At 36.8% G+C, this 9,181-nt stretch overlaps 1 long non-coding RNA gene across 1 annotated transcript; it reads left to right on the top strand.

The window, feature by feature from the left end:
• The first annotated feature begins 5,909 nt into the window (after nucleotides 1-5,909).
• Nucleotides 5,910-8,723, top strand: LOC102976683 (uncharacterized). The gene is made up of 3 exons (XR_448897.2): nucleotides 5,910-5,987; nucleotides 7,469-7,584; nucleotides 8,645-8,723. It is a non-coding gene; the product is annotated as an uncharacterized lncRNA (long non-coding RNA).
• The last annotated feature ends 458 nt before the right edge of the window (nucleotides 8,724-9,181 follow it).

Raw genomic sequence — 9,181 nt, 5'->3', positions numbered from 1 at the left:
ATGCTAATTCAGGAAGCTCATAGTTACAAGAGCGTGTGATAAATGCTAAGGAGTGTATGGAAGCACGTACTAATGGTAACCAGCCTAGCCTTAGAAGGGTTAAGTGGACAAATTTACACATTGTGTGTGGTTTATTTTTGTGGTATTTAAAAAAATTCCTATTGGAGTATAGTTGATTTACAATGCTGTGCTAATTTCAGGTGTACAGCAAAGTGAATCAGTTACACACATACATATATCCACTCTTTTTTAGATTCTTTTGCCATATAGGCCATTACAGAGTATTGAGTAGAGTTCCCTGTGCTATACAGTAGGTTGTTATTAGTTATCTATTTTATATATATGTGTGTATATGTCAATCCCAGTCTCCCAATTTATCCCTCTCCCCCCTTACAGAGTTTTGATTGTTTAAAATCTTAGGTAGATATGACAATCTACATTATACAGATAAAGAAATTGAGGCCAGAAATGATAAGTGAGTACACCAAGATCATGCAGGTAGAAATTTTGACAGCTGAAGTTTTAACCCTTAGTTCCAAAGCACTTGGTCTATTTGCTACAGCAGAGGTTGCAATCCCTGTCTCTTTCCCAAATGCTTGCTTGCTGATGGCTGTGGGGTAAATGATTAAAGGAATGTGAGCAGAGCAATAGAAAAGCAGATAAACAATGACAACAACTACACATGAATATATACACATATACACACTATATATAAAAATATATATACAAACTAATAAATGCCCGTATTCATACGTACACATACATATTCTACTTTTTTGAGTCAATGGACTCATCCTTCTGCAAAAAAATGGTATAAGAGGAAAACCTTGGCTTGTGGAGCCAAATGACAGTAGTTAAATTCCATTTTCAACACATGTAAAGTGAAACTGCCTCCTTTAGAGGCTCTTGTTCCACATCTGTAAAATGATATTAATAATGATAATATTTACCATTCCCATATGTTGAATGTTACACCTTCAATAATGCACTTGTAAGCCATTGTAAATATTAAATGTTCTACATATATCAGTAGTTTATTTTAAAGGTGGTGATTTGTATGAAATTGTCAGATGCCAATGTTAATCTACCAGCCTCTCTGCTCAGAGTCCAGTCTAGGTGAATTTGAGGCAGCAGTAGATGTAATAAAGAATTACATGAATAATTACATTGCTCTTATCATGGTATTTTTGAAGATTCATTTTTATACTAACATGTGGAGTCATCTGGATAAATTAACATTTTTTATGTAGAAGACAAACTGTGTTGCTAGATTCAACGGTCTCAGTCGACCTATCCAGAACTATGACACACTGATAACTCTGTCAGAAAACACATTTGCTCCAGTTTCTACCTTTATAGACACTATTCTTCATCGTCTCTCTGCCCTCTTAAAGCCGTAGTGTCCTTGGGATTAGGACATGGACTTCTTTCCTTCCCAATCTACATTCACTGCCTTGGCGATCTCATCCACTCTGATGATTTTAATGCCATTTAGATCTTGAACATTTATTTTTTCAATACAAACTTTACCCCTGAGCTCCAAACTCATATACTCAACAGCCTACTTGACATCTCCACTTGGATGTCAAAAACACATCTCAAATTTAACACAATCTACCCTGAACCAATGATATTAATACCATTCACTCTTACTTGTCCTTCAACTTTCTCTCATTTAACTTAACAAATGTTATCTATTTTGTTGCTCAGATCAACAACTTTCATATGGGTCAAATCCTTGACCCATTTCTTACCCTCAAATGCCACATGTGGTCTATCACCATATTGGACTCTACTTGCATAATGTGACCTGTTGTAGACTCCAGGGTTGCCATCAAAACTATCCTCACCTTGCATCTTGATTAGACAAGAACCTACCTGCTGTCCTTGCTTCTACCCTTGCCCTATTCTGTGGTCTATTCAACACAGCTGCCAAAGCAATTCTCTTAAAATGTAAGCCAGAGCACATCACTTCTTTGCTAGAAACTTTCCAATGATTTCACATTCCACTTAAAACAAAAATCAAAGTCCTAACAACAACCTAGATGACCTTCATTATTTGCAGCACCCTCCCCCAACCTCTCTGACCTCCTCTTCTTTTGTCTCAATCTGCTCCAGCCTCACTAACTCCTTGCTGCCCCTTGAAGCCCCAGGCACGCTCTTTTGGTCCTTGGCAATCACTATTTCCTCTGCCCAGAGTACTTTCCACCAGATATCTGAACAGAGCCCTCACCTCACTCTTGTGTTTACCAAAATACACCTCTGTGAAACATGCTCTGGTCATTCTCCCTAAAATTACACTATGTCTATGTTTTATATTACTTTTTCCTGCTCCACATTTCCTCCTTGACAGTTATCACCATCTAATGTACTTTATATTTTACTTATTTGTCTGTGTCTTATCTACATCCCCCCTTCATGGAAAATAAGTTCCAAAAGTATTTTTGTCTGTTTTCTTTGTCACACTACCCTTTGGACTATAACAATGCCTGTAATATTATAGGTGCTCATAAGTATTTATTGAATTGATGAATTAATGAATTTTGTTACACACATACACATATATCAATAACATATATGTGAGATATGTGTGTAACATATATGTTACATAAAAACAAATCATACAAATGTGCCCTAAACTTGAACAATCTATATAAATATCTCAAACATCTATTCTATTTAATTGCATAGGCACAGTCTGGAGACAATTTGCATCAGAAAAAAGCCTGTATTCATTCCTTAAATAAAGGACTATTGGGAATGTTAGAGAGAAATTAGGACAATCTGAAGGCAAAATTAGTTGGGCAAGTTTGCAGGTATCTTAGAAATATGCAGGCCTAATTAGCTTAAAAATTCTCCCCAAGACTACCCTACTCAGCTGGTGGGCAAAACAAAACATCATGAAATGTTATCATTGCCACAATGTGAACCAGAATTTCAGCATAGATTATTTAGTTGTAGCTTCAAGTGAAGTTTGCTCAGTAGTCAAGAAATGCAGCAGCTCTGGTGAAAATATGGCACATTCTTTGTGTAGCAATTAAAGTCTGCATTTTTAAGTTGAAGTTAATAAAATGGTTAGAGTTGCATTTTCACCCAGAAGTCGGTACCATCAGAAGCTGGTACTATCCTCATAAAAGGAAAACAGGAAATATTAAGTTGACCTAGAAATATATTAAAGACAATTGAATAATAGGAAGTAAGTGAGAAAGCACTTAAGAAATTTTAAAATATATATTGGAAGGTCTTATTAATTTTTATCTAATTCTATAGTACCATGTTGTATCTAATGAATGTTTGCCTTGCCTTCTTCTTTATTATAACGTTATAGAGGGTAAAAATCATAAAGGCAGGTAATTGGTTACTTAGTTGCCACATTTAGTCATGTAGCATATTAGAGTAGCAAGTAGGGAGCAAATAACAAGCCAGAGCTGGAATAAAATTCCAGAAGCATGGTCTTCTCAAAATTATGTGGTGGCCTGAGGATTTTCCCAGGAATCTCCATTTAGTTGCTATAAAAGCCATCTGGTAATCCTGAGATAACCAGATTTAGGGTGCATTTCTGGAGTTATGTATTTATTCAACAAATATTTTCTGAATTTCTAGTATGTTCCTGACATTACTCCAGGTGCTGGGGATACTGAGGTGAACAAAACATTCCTTTCCTTATGAAACATATGTTACAGAGTGATGGGTAGTCACTTAATAATATATAGCATTGCATACTATTATAAGGTTATATAGAAAACAATAAAGCAGAGATAGAGCAAAAGGGAGGGGTGATTTTTCTTTTCATTCTTTATGACTTGGAAAGAAATTGTGTCTCTGAAGAGGAGACTAGGGAAATTACGTGGTGGAATTGTCCATGGGACTATCCAGAAAAAAACTCTCCAGGTAGAGGGAACAACACAATTCTGGGAGTGGTGAGGGAGGGAGAGCATGTTTGGTGTGTTTGAAGAATATCAGGAAGCTGATGTGGTTGGCGCCCAGAGAGTTACATCGTGTAGAGTTTTGTAGGTCATGGTCAGATCTTCGGACTGAGTTTTGAATGAAACAGAAAGCCATGGGGGCTATGGTGAATAACAGAGTGTCTTTACATGATTCATGTTTTAAAGGATAATTATGGCTATCATGTGGCAAATGCATGATAAATGATGTGAAGTAGAATTGAGAAACCATTAGGAGGAGACATGTGTGCAGAGGAGACATGATGGTGGCTTGCATGATGTACAGTGAAGAATGGGGAGTATTTTTTAATACAACATGAAGATAGAGCTTATATGATTTGATAGCAGACTGAATATGGAGAGAGAAAACACAGATCAAGAATGTCACTTAGGTTTGTGTCATTTGCTGAGGTAGAAAACACCTGAGGAGGGTAAAGTTTGGGGGATGTTGAAACTCAGAGTTCATTTTACAGATGTTAATTTTGATGTTTCCAGGGAGTAACCTTGAATGGGAAGTTGTACAGATGAGAGTGACGTTCAGAGGAGTGGACTATAGATAAAATAAAATTTGAAGATGTAAGTATATGGAGAGAAGAGAACAGCGAGATGCACCTACCAGACACCAGATCCATTAGGAAAGTATAGCAAAAGCAAGAGCAGAAGATCTGTCAGGCATGGTGGATTTTAGGTTGGAGACAACTTAATCCTCTTGAAGATTTATTGCATGATGTCCTTATCAGCACAAACACTCAGACGCAAAACAGCAAGCTGTTTTCAGATCTTTTTCTTAGTCTTCACAACACCTGTGGTCCTTGGCTCAGGACTATGGATTTTTGCTAATAACATGACAGGGTTGGAGCAATCAGGTCTTTACAGAGCACCATGAACATGGAGGGTATACAGTCTGAATCAATTAATTAATGATAAGAACTTTTCCCCCTCAGAACTGAGATTCAATATTCCCAATGTCCTCTGAGTGTTTGAAAACATTAAGTCAATAAGAAGGCCTAGGGCTTACAATATAAATGGCTCCTAGACAGTGGATGCAAGTCCAACTTTGATGAGTGAAGGCATCACTTCTTTTGGTGTTTGCAGCTTATGTTGAAATCTTATCTTATGCCAATCCATTTCTTTTCTTAAGAAAACAAAATATCTTTGTCCTGAAAATAGTTTCCTTGGATGCCCCACTGTGTTATTGAACCAAACTTGGACCCACTTGATTGATGCACAGCAAAGCTAATCTACTGACACCAGGTTGTGGTGAAGGAAAGTACAGCATTTATTTCATGGTCAAGCAAGGAGAATAGGCAGCTCATGCTCAAAAGACTCAAAGCTCCCTGATGGCTTTCAGGGAAGGATTTTTAAAGACAGTGGGAGGGAAAGGATCACAGGGAGTATGATCAACTCATGCATAATTCTCTGATTGGTTAATGCGGAGGTAACAGAGTGATGTTTCAGGAATCTCAGTCATCAACCTTCTGGTTCCAACCAGTCTGGGGTCAACATGCTGGTGGTGAGCATGCAGTTAACTTCTTACACCTGGTCGAGGGTTTTAGTATCTGCAAAACAACTCAAAGATATGGCTCAGGATATTATCTATAGCCCTTGAGGAGGAATCAAAGGTCCTTGACCTTGTTTTATGGCTAAACTATTATTATTTTGTCTTGTTTGACTGCTTTTCTTTGTTTCTGCTTTTTCTCACCTCTCTGATTAAATTTGCTCTTTGAAACTTGGAGAAGGCCTAGGAGGCTAAAGTTTTCTATAAACAAAGGTGGGGGACAAGGCAGGGGAGAGGTGGTCTTCCCCTGGGAAGGCCCCATAGTGTCCTGAAGTGTTTCAACTGGTCCTTTTCTTCAATATGTAAAATGTTCTAATGGTCTTACATCCATATGAATTCAATAGGTCTTATCCTGTATTTACGCAATCAAAAGTTTCTCCAGTGTATGAATCATCCTTCCTCATTTTCTCATCACCTCTGGTTGCTATGACCCAGTGACTGCTGGTTTAGTGTGATGTCAAGGTCAATTGGACTTCACTGTCATGGTGAGATTATACAACTATGAGTTTTGGTCACTATTGTAAGGGGAGCTTGTTTATGATAAGAAATGTTGGAAAAATGAGACATCGCAAGTGGAGATATGATAAATTGACATGTCAGAGGTTGCCTTAACATTATATATATATGTTAGTTATTTAATGTTATTCACTCCACATTATAAGCTTATGTTTAATGTATAATTTATTCATTCAACAACTAGTGAGCAGGCTTTAGTTAGACTCTGGATGTACAATGGTGTAAAAACAGACACTAGGTTTACCAGTAAGCTTCCACGCAGACAATAAACAAGTAAGCACCCTGTAAAAATATAGCAAATTACAACTTATGAGGGAAACAAACAGGGTGCAAAGAAAGATGGGACTTGCTTAGGTAGAGAGACCAGTAATAGCATTTCAGAGGAAGTGACAATTATATTGAAACTTGAAGGATTTAAAAAAAAAGAGTCAACTGTGTAAATACTGAGGGAGATGGGAACAGTGTATCAAATTCCTGAGACAGGTATGTTAGGGAAAGATTAAGACATTTGTGTTAAAGAGGGGAGAGACAAGTTAAGTGTAGGAAAAAATAGAACAGGTGAGGTTGGGAGGCAAATGAGATCTTTAAACTTTGGTAAGCTTGTTAGTATTTCTACTTTTGGAAGTAGACCAAATAGCAGCAAACACTAGCCTTACATGAATCAGTGCTTGCCTCTTCAGATCAGAGTCTTTTTACCCTTTAAAATTCCATACCAATTGATATGTTATGTAATAGCATATCCCCTATGAGCTTTATGATTCACTTTATCCTGGAGATTATTCATTTATTCGTGATTTCTACCATATTATTTAAAAAAATCTTGAATCATAATAAGTACCTAATGTAGGTATTAGAATCAAAGAGGCCTGGTAAGTATGTATGGGTAAGTAGTTAGCTGTGTGACTTTTGGCAATTAATCTGAGTCTTAGTTTTCCTTAGCAACAAAATGGTAATAAAAATATTTACATAATCAAGTTGTTGTAAGAATTAACTGAGATGATACATATAATGTGCAAGGTCTCAATAAACAGAAGATTATTATTATTGTCATAATAATAATATTATTATTATTATTACGGCAACTATTGCCCTTATGGCTGTTAGATAAAATCACTTCTTTCTTGCTTTAGAATAAAATATAAGCTTAAATATTTATCTTAAACAATGGCAAGTTCTGAGCAAAGTTTATTTTATATGCTATCTGAGGGGAATAACAGAATATAAATAGAGTAGCCTCCCCAGAGGGATGGCCCAAGTGTATAAAGAGTTCTGAAGGTAGTTGTGGTTTCTTCCTAGATTGGAAATAGTTATTCAAAGATTTACAGAAATCCAGCTTACCACACACCTATGTACATGGTTTTTTTCTTCTTTGCATCTTTGTGCTGAATATTAGAGGAAATAAAACAGCAGAGAAATTACAAGATACTATGAAGCATTTCTTTCGATTAAGTTTCAGAAGCAGATTGTGAAACTCCTAGAGAAAGAGTGAAGAAACACATAAGTTGTCTCTGAAGGCTTGTCCTTACACTGTAGTGAAGCTTTGGAAATGAAGCTCACAGTATGAAGGTATGGAGGGCTTCTTTGGGATGTGAATGGAGGAATGACTGTATAATGTTACTTTGAAGTTCTGTTTTGACTAGAGGTATTTTTAAATGGTGTATAACTCTTAAATTAAAAATAGATATTTTTATAGATATGGTATAGAGTTAATCCTAACATTTTAGTTAGGGAAAAACAAATTAGTGAGTTGAGTATGTCAAAATGTCTTAAGAATTATCTAGACAGGACTCAGTCATTGTAACTGGAGGGGGCAGACTGGTCACTTTATATGTGAGTAATGCAGAAAATATACAAGGAAAGTAATCCTGAGGAAGTTGTATACGCAAGAGGTTCGGTTTGAGAGTCAAATCCCAACGGCAAAGGTCTCCAAAAATGTAAGCAGAATGGAGACTATAGGATTTGCTATTTTAAAACATTTCTAAATTCTATTTCAATGTTATAAAATTTAGTGAAATTTATTATGTATGCACTACTTGTTAAACCAGAGGTGTACACAGATGAAAAAAATTGTACCTGTCCAGGAGAGATGACACATAAATAAATGAGTGGAATACAATGAGAAGTAGGGTGTATAGATGATGGTCTAGAAAATGTCAATGGTTTAGCATTCTAAAACTTGGCACATAGCTGGATCTAATTCTTTGTTACATTATAGTACATATGCACACACGTGTGCAGTAAACATACATGTGTGCATTTATATGCAGTACATTATGGGGTTATGATGCTTAATGATAATTAAGAAAGCGCCTCTAGAAATAGGACATCTGTGACCCTATAACCTGGTTCTAACACTTAGCGGGAAAATTATTTAAACCCTCTAAGCTTTCATTTCTTCATATGTGAAGCAGGAATATTTGTATCTACTCCATAGCCTTGTTAAGATTACATAAGATAGTGCTAGTTGAGCACTGGCCCAGTGCCTGACACAGGGGATTTCAAGAAATATTAGCTATTACTTTCATGTTGCTTTTGTCACTTTTAGTAGTAGTAGCAGCAGTTTTATAAAATCAAGGTAACTAAAAGAATAGTTTCTCAGTGGCTATTATTCTCCTATCTATCTTAGAGGACACATATCGAGAAGACCTTTTCCAAACTTTCATTGTATCAAGAATAGAGGGACTTCCCTGGTGGCGCAGTGGTTAAGAATCCGCCTGGCAATTCAGGGGACATGGGTTTGATCCCTGGTCCGGGAAGATCCCACATGCTGTGGAGCAACTAAACCCGTGCGCCACAACTACTGAGCCTGCGCTCTAGAACCCGCGAGCCACAACTACTGAGCCCGCATGCCACACTATTGAAGCCCGCGTGCCTAGAGCCCATGCTCCGCAACAAGAGAAGCCACCACAATGAGAAGCCTGCTCACCACAACGAAGAGTAGCCCCCGGTCACCAAAACTAGCGAAAACCTGCGCACAGCAACGAAGACACAACGAAGCCAAAAATAAATAAACAAATTTAAAAAAATAAAATAAAAAGCGTTTTTAGAAAAAAAGAATAGAAACATTTCTGTGACATTTACTAAGTGCCCAGCAGTGATCTAACCGCTATACAAGTATTAATTCATTTAATCAGCATAATAATGAGATAGCAATGATGATCAT

Source organism: Physeter macrocephalus, chromosome 6 (genome assembly GCF_002837175.3).
Source record: "Physeter macrocephalus isolate SW-GA chromosome 6, ASM283717v5, whole genome shotgun sequence".
Classification (NCBI taxonomy): Eukaryota; Metazoa; Chordata; class Mammalia; order Artiodactyla; family Physeteridae; genus Physeter; species Physeter macrocephalus.
This window is presented reverse-complemented; position numbering and strand designations above follow the sequence as displayed.